The sequence below is a fragment of the Falco cherrug genome, chromosome 2 (genome assembly GCF_023634085.1).
Source record: "Falco cherrug isolate bFalChe1 chromosome 2, bFalChe1.pri, whole genome shotgun sequence".
In the NCBI taxonomy this organism is placed as follows: Eukaryota; Metazoa; Chordata; class Aves; order Falconiformes; family Falconidae; genus Falco; species Falco cherrug.
In genome coordinates, this window is record NC_073698.1 from 118,807,026 (window position 1) to 118,822,404 (window position 15,379).

Consider the following 15,379-nt stretch of genomic DNA (forward strand, 5'->3'; position numbering starts at 1 on the left):
GCTTTTGTAATATTCATATATTACAGATGAGTAATGCTCATGCTTTAAGTCTTCCTGTTTCTGATGTTATGTTGAATCAGCAGAAGTATTTAAATACTTCTTTAACTAGATTACAGGACTATTTTACCTAGGAGTGCTATTTGATTCTGTCTCTTGGGGTTTTGAAACCAAGTCTGAAAGTCCGTGGCTGAGAGAACCTCCAGTTTAGCTGAAACAGGATTCAGAGGCATGATGCACCACTGCCGGCTGTGGAAGGGCAAGTTAGGATCATAATATGCTTCCTCCATTTTTTGAAGTCCATGAACCTGGGCCAACAACTTGGAACAGTTGTGGAAAAAGGATAGATCAGCTGTGTGTATTTGTCTTTAAAATCGAATGAAACATGCCTGCGTTTGGGTAGAGAAGCCATTTTATTCTCAGAATCGGAGCAGCTTCTTCCAGAGGAAGCTCACATCGAGCACTGTCAAAGAAACTTTTAAATTCTGAGGTTTTGCTGGGGCGGGGGCGGGGGGGGGGTGGGGCGGGGAGGGTCAGAGTAAATGGTTTTATTGCCAATTATGCATAACCTAGAAGTGGGAAGTGTTTCTTAAGAGAAAAAGCAAATCACATGACTACGTTCATCTTTTTTGTAATATGTACATATGTATGTTTATTTGGGATGTTATTACTCTGGAATATTATGTTTCTATTAACTGCCTTAGATTAATGCTGAAGAAATAATTTACTGGATTAGCATCTTATTGGAACATGAAGGAGCAGGTTAGTCCTGGGTAATATAATAGAGCTTTCCATTTGAGTTGAAAGGTGATATAGGCTTAACTACTCAGAACATGACCATAATGAAGTGAGTTTGATGAGGAGAGGTTAATAGAAAAATGCTGAAAATGGTGGGAATTCTTACACTTTATATTGTTTTAGAGGTTGCAGTTATCATGATGAAAAATTCAATGGAAAACAAGGTTATTTGAAAGTGGACTTAGCTTTGCCACTTGCCAGCAATTGAATTTAGACACCTCACTCATATGGGTAGAATCAACATTTCTCATTGTTAAATCAAAAGACGTGAGTCCATCACATTTCACTGAAAACCAGGATATAGAACTAGAGCTCCTTTCAGTAAGCGATGCACTCCATGATCTGGAGTCTAGACTGTGGCTTTAAGTGGGGAAGAGATCCAGGTTTGTGAAGTAGAGACTGCAGTTCGTGTGTTTGAAAGTAAAGGGTTTGTCACAAGCTTAGGGAAGGGGAAGGACTCGAGCAGTTGCAATGATGGGATTTAGCCATTCCATGTTGTAGGATCAAGTGAACAGAAGAGCCCCAGGGCCATCTGATGAGAACGTGCATCTCAAGAGGAGGCTTCTTGTGAAGAAAACCAAGGGTCCTGAACTGAGAGAGAAGCTGAAAAGAGTGGGGGAGACGCATTGTAAAAATTGAGGCACTTGCTTAGTTCCTCAGCTAAGAGCACGAGGAGCAAATCTGCGATCTGCAGAGCGCTCAGAACGAAATGCTTACCAGCCGGAGCAAAGAATGAACTGCTTTGGCGGTAGCGAGGGGCACAGCGGAAGGGCGAGCGCTGGGAGTGCAGCAGGGTTCGTACTCCTGGCGGTGTGTTAGTAAATCGGCTCTCCAAGCGCAAATTGGTGTAGCGTACCCGCTTTGCCTGGCTGCAGGAAGGCAGGCTGTTGGGTTGGGCATGAGCTGGGTGTGCTGTTCTGGGCAGCCTGCAAGAGAGGGAAAGCTCTGTTAGATAGGAAGAAATTGTTCGCTGCAGGCTGTAAAATCCATCATCAATATAAGACTCCTTACTTTTCTTTCTTGTCCTTTATAGTGGTGCTACATTAAAAAACTTAGTGAGCTGGTAGTCGTCTTAAAGTGCTGTTATTTGTGATAATAAAGACAAGGACAAATCATTCCTAATTTAGAAAGATAGGACATGAAGTAATGCTATTCCGTCTACATCCATCGTGTACAAAGACATTTCCTCTTCTTTTGAAAGTCCCCAAGCTGTAAACTGCTGGGTGCATATTCTGGGAAAGTGTCTCTGACTGCTTAGCTCCTTATGTGATCCTTGGTAAACGTGCTGCTGGTGTCTCCGGGATAAGAAGCTAGATCAAGTGGACATCTGACTTGGCTGGGAATAGGTCTTGCTATTTAAGTTCTTGGAGAATGTAAATGGAATACTGTTAAATGTTGCTGTACGCAGATGTGTAAGGAGTAAGTCAATACTCAAATGGAGACAAATAAACAGTGCTGTTTGGCAGAAGACTTGGATGATCAGGTGAAGCTGACTGAGAGATCACTTGACAAAGTAAAAAAAGAGCTTATCAAGTAGTAGTTTGTTTGTTGTTCTAGGGAAAGACAAGCAGAAGCATTCTAAAGTAGGCATGAAAGACAACTCTACGTTGGGAAGGGAGGCCATACTTAGAAAGGGAGAAGGGAAGGGGGATCTTGAATTTTTTTTCTTTGGCTTTAGCTGAATCTTCCTAAGCTTGCTATTAGAGTAGGGGGAGGGGGAAGTACATTGCGGGCAGAGGGGCGTATCTTGAAAGTATATGGTGCTATCTACAGAAGATACTAGTTAGAAAACCTTCAGGTGCCTGTGTTAAGTGCTTATGCTCTAGGAGATGGTAACTCACACTTACCATGGAGTTCCTTCAACTTTTAAGTTTATGTGGTAAGTTAAGTGGTAGATATGAAATTGGAAGGTTTACACTGATTTTTTGAGGAAGGAGATATCTGGCAGCAGCCAAACATGTTAGATAGCTATATCTAATTTCTGTGATGAGATAGCAGATGTTGCCGTGGAGCATGGAGCTAAGGCAGTGGCTGACCAAGGAAAGATTATAATATTGCTGAGACCTCAACAGAGGAGGTCAGCAGGTTTCCAGGAGCAAGACCATTACTAGAATTTTTATATTTTTTTAAGTGCTTTTCTGGTTCTGGATGAACTGTGGCAGGATGGAACATTTTACTGTGGTTTCTTAAGAAGGCACAATACCTTAGCAGTTCCCAGCAATCTCCTCCAAGCCTGGAATTTGCTCTACATGACTGGAAACCTCAACGGAAAAGAATTTTCAGGCTTATTGACCTGAATGTCATTTCAGAGTTTGTACCTTCCCTTTCCTCAACCCCAAGAAATTGAAAAGCCTTCTTGAATCCTTCCTTTTTGACTTCAAAGAAGAAAGTTTGTGCTATGCTGCTTAAAGAAGATTTTGGGGGACTGCCTTAACTGTTTCTTAGAAAATTAAAATGAAATATGGCAAAATGCAAATTGAACAGGCAGCTGGCACGAGGCTCCAATGCATTTGACTCGATAGATCTGCATCTCTTAATTACTTATGAAGTGATTTGGTTCAGTGTGGTTTTGCAATGTATGTATGTTGCCAGCAAGTTGTTCTTCTCTAAGACTGCAGAATGCATGTTTATTCTAGCTTCCTGCAGGTAAAATAAACTGCACAGCTGACAACAGAATTGGGCCTCAAATGTCTACTTTCTCATCGATACTGAAATTGAACCCTTTCTTTGAAAAATAATTTTCATTTTCATTGTCAGTGCGAAGTGGCTTAGTAGAAACCCCCTTGCAAAAGATGAGAGACTGTAGTAAAAGTCTTGAAAAGTGCAGGTATTCCTGCAAAATGTGACATTTCTGTTTGAAGTGAGAATGTATTTTTAATAACAAATCTTCTAGGGTTTGCTGGGGAAAGTAGCTACAGCAGAAATGCTTTGAGAGGAGCTTGTGCTGAAGTGGAGCCTTGCTCTGGTTCTAATCTCGTGAACATATCGCAGAAGCAGAACTGTTCTTTCAAGCTTAGCACATGGCTCTTTGCTTGGGTTGCAGGTGCAGACCTGGCGCTCCCAGCGTGGTGAGCAGAAAGGAGCAGCAATGCTGCAGAAGGGAGCTTGGCGTGGAGCAACCGCCAGGACGAGTGATGCCTTTCAAGGCAGCCTCAAATGCTGCAGAGAGCTCTTCTGACTCCTACAGGGAATTCTGTGCTTGGTAAAATTAAAAAGCCCATCAGTGTACATTGTAGACAAAGTCCTGAATTTCACTGTTTTACTTACACCAGTGTTAAGCACAATGCTCTCTCATTAACAGCCCTGAAATTATGGCTCCTATTATAGACAGTTGCATGGGTTTCCTGTGGGGAAACCACAGGGGTTTTTTTCCGAACGCTACAAAACCTTATTGTAAAGGATTGTAAAGAGAAAACTTCTTATCTTGGCAATTCTGCACTGTCAAAATTTCCATTCAAAGCTAACACTGCGTGCTTGTGCAGCTTTGGGTGGAGCGTTGTGTGCTGTGAGAAAGCCGAGCTGTCTCTGCGTGACTGGCAGAGAGAAAACAGAGCAGATGCCGCTCCATCCAAAGCCTGCAGAGGTAAAGCGTGGCCATCCCATTGACTTCAGTGGATTTTATTTTCTGTTCAGACAGCCGCTGTGTCCTGAGAGAAATGTAACCTCTAGTGATACCTCTCCCAAGCCATGCAGAGAATGCATCGGCGATTAAAGCCGCTGTAATCCATTTACGTAGGTTTAGGATTTTTGTCGTTCCCCCTTGACACACTTTTATGAAGAGTGGGGGCAAATATTTCACCCTGGGCAGCCAAAGACCTGATCCCACAACTATTCCTTACGTGAGCCACCCTAGTGAAGCCAGTGGCCCCCCTCTGAGCTTGGCAGCAAACCCGCAGCTCTGTTGACTTGACCAAAGCACAAGAAGCATTTGTGAGCAAGGTGGTGTCCCTAAAACACCGAGCTTGTGCTTTTAGAAGTTGCTTGGTACTACCGTGAGCATTTCTATGTGGCTCGGCTGAAGCTATTGTGGAAAACCCAAGCTCGTGTGCCGGTGGCCTGGAGCCCCGTGGGGAGTCTCCCCAGATGATCTCAAGTCCCTTCCTACGGCGCTAAGGCTGAGCTAACAAACCCGACTCCTCCGCTGTGCTTGTCGCTGAAGCGATGAAGCCAATTCCAGCTCTGCCATGTGTCCCTTCATCAGCTTTGCCTCCGCAGGACTTTCTCGCCCATTGCTTCTGGTTTAAGTGCTTGGCTAAGAGAATGTCAAAACCTTGTCCCCTCTCCTGCAACACGTTAAACTTGCTCTGCTTTGAGTGAAGTGCTCCCAGATACAATTTGGAATGAGACTCACCCTTGCTTTGAGCAAAACACCACCTGCGCGCTAGTGAGTGGCTGGCATCGCAGGTAGTTGTCCGAACTCGGGCTGCTGTCGCTGCATCTGAACCAAACCCTTTTCCACCACTTCTCAAAGCCTGTGTTATCACAGTGTGGTTCATGTTGGGTCTTAACTGGGCTTTGGTCTATCCCTGTTCTGGACACAGGGGAAGTTCTGAGTTGTCTACAGGCTGCTGGAGACCTAGGCTTGGCTGTCTTGTTGCGGGTTCTTGCTAGAAGTCACTCTGCGGTGTGCGTGTCTGCTCCCACCACCCTTTGCCATGATAACGCACGTAAAAAGCATTTGAACTATGTGGTTTTCTCCTCTAAAGTCTTCCCTGTGTTTTATGCCAGAGGAACACTGTTCCCCTAATGTGACACAGTTGCCAGAGGGCATCAGGAGAACCACAGACCTGGGAGTCAAGGGAGGTGTTTGTGCACATGTCTCCAAAGTCAGAAACAGTGACAAAGAAATAAAGGAATGCATGAGCCTGCTTCAACTTAATCTGTGATTGCATATATTTACCAATAAGGTGTCTTTGCAGTGCAGTGGAGTGACTACTTAGGCCTAATTAGTGTGCATGTAGGTTAAGATGAAGATTTAAAATAATGGCTGTGAAGCGAGCCCTTGGAAAGCAGTCAATGATGCACGGGGGTAGCGAAACTGAACTGCATCACTCGGCTAGCGAACCTTTCAGCTTAACAGTGTTGTGGTTGCATCTCTATTTAAAGAAGTATCTGGTAAGCAGATAAAAGTGCTCGTCTTGCCACTTTTAGGGCTGTTAAAACATGGTTTTCTTACTGCTTCATGTTCAGCAGGGCGTTCGGGCGCTGGTTTGCTCCCCATATAAACTGTCGGCGACTTGTTAGTGTTTGCAGAAAGTGAGAGCTGCAGGTGCATGGCAAGCGGCTCTCTTGTCCCACAAAGCAGTGTCAGGTGAGACGAGACTGAGCGTTCTGTACAGCCATGCGCACTTTGGCGTTTCTCAGAGACCGAAGTAAGTGCTATACATGTTTAAGGTGTTTTCCTTGAGGATGAGAGTCCTGGATTAAAGTTTCTGCGTGGAGGAGGCAGGACAGGGACTGAGCTTCTGTCTCCATGTGGTAGCTGGGAAATGCACTCAGGGACGCGGGGAGGGGCCGTGGGCAGCCTTACCCCGTCCCTCACAGCTGCTGTGCCCCCCATGGGAGGCCGTTTTCCCAACGGGGGTGTCAGGACACGTTTCACTAAGCTTCCCGGCTACCAAGCTGCTGTTCCCTCGGAAGTCCGGCGTGGCCGAAAGCTGATCAGCTTTAAGCGAGCTCTGTTGGTGCCACTTCAAGTTTATAAACGGGCAGAATGATCCCACAGTTTTTATTTTTGCTTGCTTTCTAACCCAGACTATTACAGTCTTTCTGTGCATGTCCTGTGCTTAGTAACTTATTTCGAGTCTGACTACTTAAGAAAGGTGGTTTTTCTTTTATAAAGATATGCTACTTAAGAGTAATTTTTTGTCAACTTGTGTGTGTGTATGCAGCTCCCGCTTCCATAGTTGATGCTTAAGAAAGAGTTACTCTACGCGCTGTTAGTGGTACTGACGAATACTTGCTATATTGCTGAGTCAGGGCATTATTTGTAGCACCATCCAGGGATGCAGAAATCTTTGCATGAGTGGCTTTTCTCCTTTTATAATCTAAAGAGCAAAATTACTTAGTATTTAACAGCAGTTGTGTGATTTGGTTGCTATTTAGAAATTTCTGTTCAGATGCTGATTTAACTGACACATTAAAGACCGTACATCCCTCTACATCACCACTGACGTACAGGTGCATATGGGCTCAGCTCTCTGTGTCAGGTGTCACCGGGGGGACCCAGGACGTGGTGGCTGGGATGGGAGTTGAAGGACTCCAAAGCAGCCAGCAGTGCTGCCCCTCTGTGTGAGCACTGCAGAAACAGACGGCATTTCTGCCTTTAAGACCGGTTGGTTTAGCAGAAAGTGTGCTAAAACTGTGTGTGGCTTGTAGAATCCTCTTTAGGCCACACTTTGTAGCTGCTGGAAAGGAAGGCTTTTCTAAATGGAGTTCAGGGACTTGATAGCATTCCCTTCAAGCGGAGGAGGCAGGTAGAGCAAACCATTTTCCAACCCCACCTACACCTCCCAAAGAGAGAGGTGGCATAGAATTAAGCAGCATAGGTGGGTATAGAGGTATAGGGAGGTGGATTATATGCTGTACCCACACCTCAGTGGAGAAAAAAAAAAAAAGTAAGTACCAGAACACCCCTGAAGCTTGAAAATGAAGTGAGGCAAGCAAGGGAATGGTATTTAGTATTACTGTTTGACCTTTACACACTGAGCTTTATTTTCTTCTCAGCACATGACTAAATGCATGCTTAAAATTGGTCATCTTCGCTGTAAGCCAAGCATCCTGGGTAAAGCATCAGTTTTATACCTTGCTCTACCCTTTACTTGAAGGGAAACTTTATTTCGGGAGTTGGAGCACCATGCTAAAATGGAGAGAAGAGTGTGAATCATTTTCTGTTGCGTGAATTATTTTCCGTTGTTCTTGGGACCAATTCTCCATTTTAGCTGAACAGTCATGACCCGGGTATTGCAGCTACTTGAGGAGAAAAAAGGTGTGGTAAAGACTGACCGTTTTGGTTTGTAGCTTTCTCCTACTGAATGCTTTTATTCTGCATTTGAAACATAAACATCACGACTGTATGTTGTGGGACAGTTCACAGAGGCTCATTTTTAATCACACAGAGGTGGCAGGTTCTGATGTGCCTTGCACCGGTTTTCCAGGAGCTGTGCTACAACTTGGTAGCAGTAACAAAACTGTGGAGTGCAAAGCTGGGATTTTCTCCCTATTTATACAAGACTGCTTTTCCTTTAACCGTTATTAACTTCCAGTACACATCAAAAGTTTGCACTGGTAACACTGTTGGAACAAATGTGTACTGTTGACGTGCAAAACCCAGAGTTTCTTTCTCCATAGCTAGAGGCTAAGGAGGTTCTTTTAAAGAAACTGTTGACAGCTTTTTTTTAATTGAGAGAAAAAAAACTCTTGAGGCCATTTGTAGCTCACAAAGGTATCTATTCCACTGGTTAAACATGTATAATTGGGTGCATGATTCATACACTGATGCTGTGATTTGACACTAATTTTTTTCCTCTGCTATCATGCCGTGGAATTCTGATTTTCAAAGTGCCCATCCATTCAGCTTAGGCAATGCTGAAATCCAGGGACAAGCTATACAGGAATGAATCGGTACTGAAAAGCTTTTTAAAGCTTGGTATAAAAGACTTCTTACAGGATTGTCTATCCTTGAAACATATCAAAACACTTTATAAAGTGAAATCAATAAATGCCGTGCATCATACACAGCGTGATCAGACACCCAACATTGAACTGCCGTCAGTTCTGATACAGAACACACCTCTTACCCAGCAGCAGCTCTGCCAGGTTGTTTAAAGCCACGATGGAAGGATGCCATCAAATGAGGGATGCAGGCTGGCTTCTCCTGAGCAGAAGGTTCCTCCATACACTGGAGTAACTTTTTCTCTCTTTCTGCAATCAAATCGATGGTACGTATGCAAAATCTTGGCTCTGAATTTCCTCTGCAAGTTCAGACCTCAAATGACTTTTTGAGAGCACTCATTCATGTCTAATCTATCAGAGGAGAAATCTGGAGTAAAGCTGAATGTGTGCAGGTTTTTAGGAAGGGCATTATACTAGTACTTCTAAAATTTCTGGAGTGAGGCAGTTTCTATCCTACCTAGCAGGCTTGTGTTTTATAACATCACTCATGTATCAACTCAGTAGTATCTCCCTGTGGTTGTAGAGAGCTTGACAGAGTAACTAGGAAATACTACCTGTACCTCACACTTTGACGCCAGTGTTTTTAAAGATGTCGCATTGATGATTTAGACGGTTAAATGTTAAGTTTGGAGAAGCAAAGAGGGGAGTGTGGTGGTGTGCTCCCCTCATCCTCTCCTTTATTTCCTTAACAGTGAAACACCAGCAGCAGTGATAACAAATGCCACTGGTCCGTGATGGCAATATTTGACTGTAAGTAGCTTCTGGGGTTTGACTTGAGGTCTCACAAAGTGGATAATGTATCTAATGCTCAACCCAACTGCATGCTGCCCACCTGGGGTGAGGGGCAGGCTTCACAGCCCCACGTTGCTTCAGCAAAAGGTGGAAAGGCTCCGCACTGAACCCCTCCGTGCTGAACCATTGCACCCCACTGACCTCTCAGTCCTGCCTTGCAGTGAGCATAAATGTGGCATTTAGATTCCTGGTTTGAGGAGGAGAACTCCAACCACCGACGGGTCAACATCCCTCCTCCCCGGGCCAGGATGCTGCTTTACTCGAGCTCCATTGTTGCAGTAAGTGCACTTGTCAATGACGATTCTAAATTTGTTATGTCTATCACCTTAATAAATCATCTGTTTTTATCAACTTTGAAAAACCGTTTCAGTGGCAGCCCTTAGACTGGGCTCTGGTGGGCAAATGTTGACTCTCCCTGGAAGCCCTTAGACTTGATGGGCAAACAATAACTCTGATGAGTGGCTGTACACATAATCCTTTAGACTTAAACCTATTGACCAAGTCTGAGACTAGGACTGGATCTAGCCACACTACCACAGTTACTTTACCCTAGTGTCCTTGAGTCTTACCACTTCAGTAGTTTGTTTTCTTTTAGCAGTTAGCACATCGCTGTCAGAAGGCTCCTTATTTACATTCTCGTTGAGCTCATCTGCACCTGTACTAACTGTCCCTTCTTGCAGTGCCGAGTGGCCGAGCTCCCGACCTTCTCTCGCAGACAGTGAGGCTCTTTGCATGTTGATGGTTCCTGTTATCTATGCAACTCCTGTCTGCAGCAGAGTTTTAGGTTTCTCACTATATTTTTTCACATCCAATGCCACTGAAGTCTACTAGGAGCCAGAGGGGAAGGCATGCAAATCTTTACAACTTAGAAAGCACTGGCCAAGTAATGAGATGTCGCCTATGCCATTAGCACTTCTTAGAGCAAACTAGCTTCTTCAGCGGTCACGGAGAGCCCATGTTACCGTGCTACAGCAAGCATCACTGCAGCTGAGCCATACCCCTCCCCTCGCCAGCACGCTGAGGCTGCCGGTTAATTGGCAGCTGCCTTGCTGTGGCTCAGAGGTGAAGATGTTTGTTATCCTGGAGTGAGTTCAATAACTGTGCCGCTTTACGTCCAATGTATGTGGTTTCTGGCAAGCATGAGGACATTTCAGCTATCTTAACCCAAACTCCAGTTTAATTAGAGGATTTTACAGTGATCAATACATTCATCTGCCCTGTGCAAAGACTTTCTTATGACGATAAGCTGAGCAGTCAGAACTTCAGATCCTCCCAGCAGACACCCATGTTAATTTGGAGAGCTTTTCAAGCTCCTTCCTTTCAGGCCAGCTCAGTTCTGTTCTCATCTTTCTGCCTGTAGGCACAGAACCAGTCCCATGCCGTCAGCAGGAGCTAGAGCCTTTTCCCAGTGCCAGGGAATTGTCCCATCCTCCTTTGTTCCCATTTCCTCCTTCTATCCCTGTTCAAAGGTGTCTTATCTTGGGAGAGGACACTGTGGCATGAAAACAAACCAATATATATGTATAGCAAGCATCAGGTTGAGATACATAATTCAGTTTCCCACAGCAGGGTGGCATTTCTGAGGCAGGTGTTTAAGGTACAGAAAGGGATTTTCTGAGCTACCAGATACATGGCTTCTGTTGGCAGGAAAGCACCGGGGTTTGTGTTGCTTCATTAGAATGACAAATGGAGAAGCAGAGTGCACCGAGTGCCAATGCTGTATTTATCTCCACGCAGTTTTCTGTGCTTTCTCAAGGGGAATGTTTCTAGCTCAGAAAGAAACTGTGAAAACGCAGAGCGAGGCAGCAGGTTCCTAAGTCCCTGCATGTGCTTTTCAGCAGAGCATTTTGAAGCTGAATTACTTTGCTCTCAGGAAATTCCTCAGGTTGCGGATGCTTGAGTTTAACAGTGAAGCTGTTAGATCAAAGGTGGAATGGGAGCGTGGGTCTTGCTGGTGAGGGTGACTGAGTAACGCTGCAGGGAAAAGAGAGGCAGGATTTCAGATGAGGAAGAGGTAAGGAATAAGGAAAGAGATGGGGGAGAAAGACACAGAGCAGAGCTCGAATCATTTCAGTAAAGGACAGAGAACACGGTGTGGGTTATGCTACTTTAAAGTAGCCAGAGGCATCGAGCCTTGGGTGGTGGTGCTTGCCTCCTCGAAATCTCTGGGAGAGCTGCTGCAAGAGCAAAACTGGGTCCTTCCATACGGGCTGCGCCAGGGCAGGGGCAGGAGGTTGGAAATGGGTAGTGGATATATAAACCTTACCCATTTCTCTGGAAAAATCCGTGGAAGTGTTGAAACTTGCTGCTTGAGAAAGACGGATGCTCCAGCTACTTGCTTCTCCCCCCTGTTCTGGGGAAATACTGTGTGTCCTGCCGGGGGCACAGAGCCCTCTACAAGGGCAAAAGACTAACTGACAACCCACAAAAAACAGAGGAGCTTTTTTAGGTTCAAAAAGGGAGCAAGCTGCGGAGGAGCTAATAGCTGAGGTAGTCTTAGTTCTCTCACCTGGTTTGTGGTGGACTACCTTCACTGCCAGGGATGAAAAGACTCAGTCTCTGAAGAATAAGACTGCAGCCAGGTTTGCTATGGAATTAAGGCAGCAGTAAATATAACAGATACCTCCTTGGGTTTGGGGAGCGGTTTTTTTGGTGTTTTTTTGTTAGTTTGTTTTCCCTCTAGTGGGAAAGCCGATAGGCAATCGCTGCATTGCATCACTGCTGCAGCGCTGTCAGGTTTTGGTTTGTGGTCTTACCAGTATTGTCACGGGCTGGATGCAATTTGTGGTATATGGTAACTCCTTAATAAATCCAGGTCACTTCATACAACACATTGTCTTGAGAGCAACTTCTAGTGCCGGTAGGAAACCATGAAGAAATGAATGCCGGTCGTGGCAGGCTGCAGGCTGCAAAGGCAAGTAGGAGAGGACAAAGTCCTGCATGGGCACTGCATCATTTATAGCACTTCTGTGTCAGTGTGCCAGCTTCCTTGATTTATGTGTGTGTATATTTGGACTTACTTTCCTCCTATTATCCCAGAAATTGATCCTGTTTTGTCATGCCTCTGAGGCTGTTTAAAGACCGCGTGATATTCCATCACCTGCCTGAGTTACAGTGAGTACACTGAACCAAGGTGCTGATGCTCCGGTTTCAGAGGACAAGGACATTTGTGCCTGCCTGTGGAGACGAGGACAAGCTGGTTTTGCTGCTGGCCGCACCAGGGATGCCTCTGCTCGGGGGATCAGAAAAGGGGCTGGTGTTCATGTGGCCTTCCCAGGATGTGTCCTCCCTCATTCTGCGCTTGGAAATTTTATCTGAATATGACGGCTTGAAGTGTTTGGGGTTCTGGCAGCCTAATTTGAGTGGGTGGCGTTACGGAAGCACACAGGGTGGTTTTGATGTGTCACGTTTCCGTGCTGGCTGTAAAGCCACTGTGCACCCACAAGCACTGTGTTTTGGCTTTGTTGGACATGGTGTCAGGACAACCACGGGCAGGAGCATGGTGAGACACCTGCAGCGGCGCTTACAAAGGAAGGACCCCATTAGTATTTACTAAGTGGTAGCCTTCCAGAGAGGCATAGAAATCCTACATGTTCTCTGACTCCTTTGGTTATTTACCATGACAGATTAATCTAAAGTTCCTGGTTGAACCCATTGAGAGCTAATATGATTATTGTCCAGCCACTTTAGAGGGAAGACGGTCTGGCAATTTAAGGAGATGAAGAGGGGTGTGTGGAAAAAGCACTTAGATTTCACCCCCGGGCATGAAAGCGGTGTTTCGATAGAATATAAAGAGCACCATCTACTGATGCAGAAGAAAATGAACCATTTGTATACAAAGCCTTTTTTTTTTTTTTTTCCTTTTCCTTCTTAGTCAAGATGTTGGTGGCTATCTGAATGCAGGCTTCAGTCTGGATTTGGGTTGTCAGTAGCAAGATGTTTTAACTCTTGACTCCCCTCGCTAATGGTGCTGATAGGGAAGCTGGTGTGGTTTGTCTGCGTACGGTCTGTTCTGTCCCTCAGCAACCCCAGCAAAGAAGGGGACTAGTTAGCACCCTCGATATGCACAGATACGCCTGCTGGATATATCAGCTGCCTGCCTAATCCTTATGGCCATGGCAGTTTCTTTCCAGTATCAGCTTAGAAACGCATGTCAAGCTTCCACAGACTGTCATGGTCCCTTTCCAGTGCCAGCTTCCCTCAGCCTCCTGGCTGAAAGCTGAGTGATTTGTGACAACCTCACCTGACAGCTTTATGTGCTCCATGCGGGAAACACTCCACAGACGTCAGGGACTTCATACTGACATGGTTTGTTGGGCGTGGGAGTGGGTCAGGAGGGTCCTTGGGCTGTCAGCTCCCGGGCAGACCGCGCTGTGTTCACCTTAGAAATATGGCATTGTCTCAAAGCGAGGGAAATGTTCCTACGTCGCCTCCCTGGATCCCAACCGGCCTGATATTTTCAGTCTGGTGTCCTCATGGCAGGCTGGTTCTCCATCATCAGGGCCTCTTGTTCAGTGCCAGGAAGGGCATGAAGTTGAGTCAGTCAGAATCCCTAAATCAGTTAATTTAGCTCTGCCCTAAGTGAGCTCTGACAGGAGCAAGACCTTCACAGGTACCTGGCTCTGGTGTGTTGTAGCCTCCATCCTGTGGCTGCCTGGTGGGACGTGGTGGCACAGCCTTGCTTCCTAGTTCACAGAAGCCCGAGGCTGCCCCTTTTGTTGTACACCAGCAGCACTTAGTGCTGAGACCTTCCAGAGGTCACGGATGGAAAAAGACGTTTATACATGATGGTATTCCATTTCTAACTGACACCCAAGTTCGTGAGGCTTTGTGTTACAGGTAAGTGTGTGGGAGCACCTATTTTTTTTTCTGTCTTTGTCCTCTCTTCCCTCCCTGCCCCCACTTTATAGGGCTTGCGGCATCTTTCCTCCTGTGGCAGTACATCTGTCAGGCACACAGCTTACCCACTGCAATCTAGGGCACCACCCCTTGCCAGCCGTCACCAGTCAATTCCGAAACTATAGATCCAGTTACAAATTTTAAAGATTCTGGGTGTTCTCCATCTCTTAAGTTTCTGTGGCCTCTAAAGGATATGGATAAATAACCAGACTGGTTATACTGGTTGGGGCAAAACCCCAAAAGTGATCTGGATATTGAAGTGCTGCCAGCTTGGGTTGGTTTTTTTCCTACTCCGTTAATCAGCTAATTTAGTAAGAAGGATTTTCTTTTTACAAACCTTGTTTTACAGAAACAGAACAATCTGCTGGTTCAGTTTAGAGCAGATGATTACAGAGAGGGACGAGGGTGGGTTGGTTTGTTCCCCTACTTATATCTCTTGTCTCTAAACTGGAGGAAAAAAATCAGAACTAGAACTTATCAAGCATTTTTCCTAGGAGGAAAAGGGACAAGTAAAGCTATTTGCAACCATTCAGCTGTTCTGAACATGTTCTTCCTGATGTCAGCGGAATGTAAGACTGAACCTACTGCTGCCTTACCTTGCCCCGACTCACAAACACACGTGAGCAAAAGGAAATTTGTGACGCTTCTATGCATCATAAGCTTATACCAACTGCTGTTCCAGGCCAACCAGACAGAGCTCTCCCACGCAGTACCAGGGAGTGGAAACTGCTGGTCTGTGGCACACCAGGTTGTACACATTTGGACAATGTCCCTATGGTTTGACTGCAAATTTTCTGAGTGCAAATAATCTTCATTGTCCTCTCCAAAATGTTCTTTGGCTTGGTACCCATGTGTAGTAGAAATGAGCAGAGGATGGAGACGGCAGCTGCAGAAAAACAGCGAGAGCTTTGGGATCAGGGCATAGGGGAAGAGGAGGCTCCTCCCGTTGAACATGCAGAGCAGTCACACATCAGTGAGGGACTAGGGCATTAGTCCCACAATACCTCAGCTGGTATGAAAATCTATCAAGCTGATGAAAGCTCTGCCTCTTTATCTCGACGTGAAGGGAAGGATGTCCAGAAAATACTTAATATCTTATTATGAAACAGCCGGTATGCTTATATAACTGGCTTAAGGGCCGTGTTTGACTGCCGTCATAACCTTTGTCTTTCATCCAAGAGTTGGGAGGTGCGCGGACAGAACTGCATCAAGATACTGA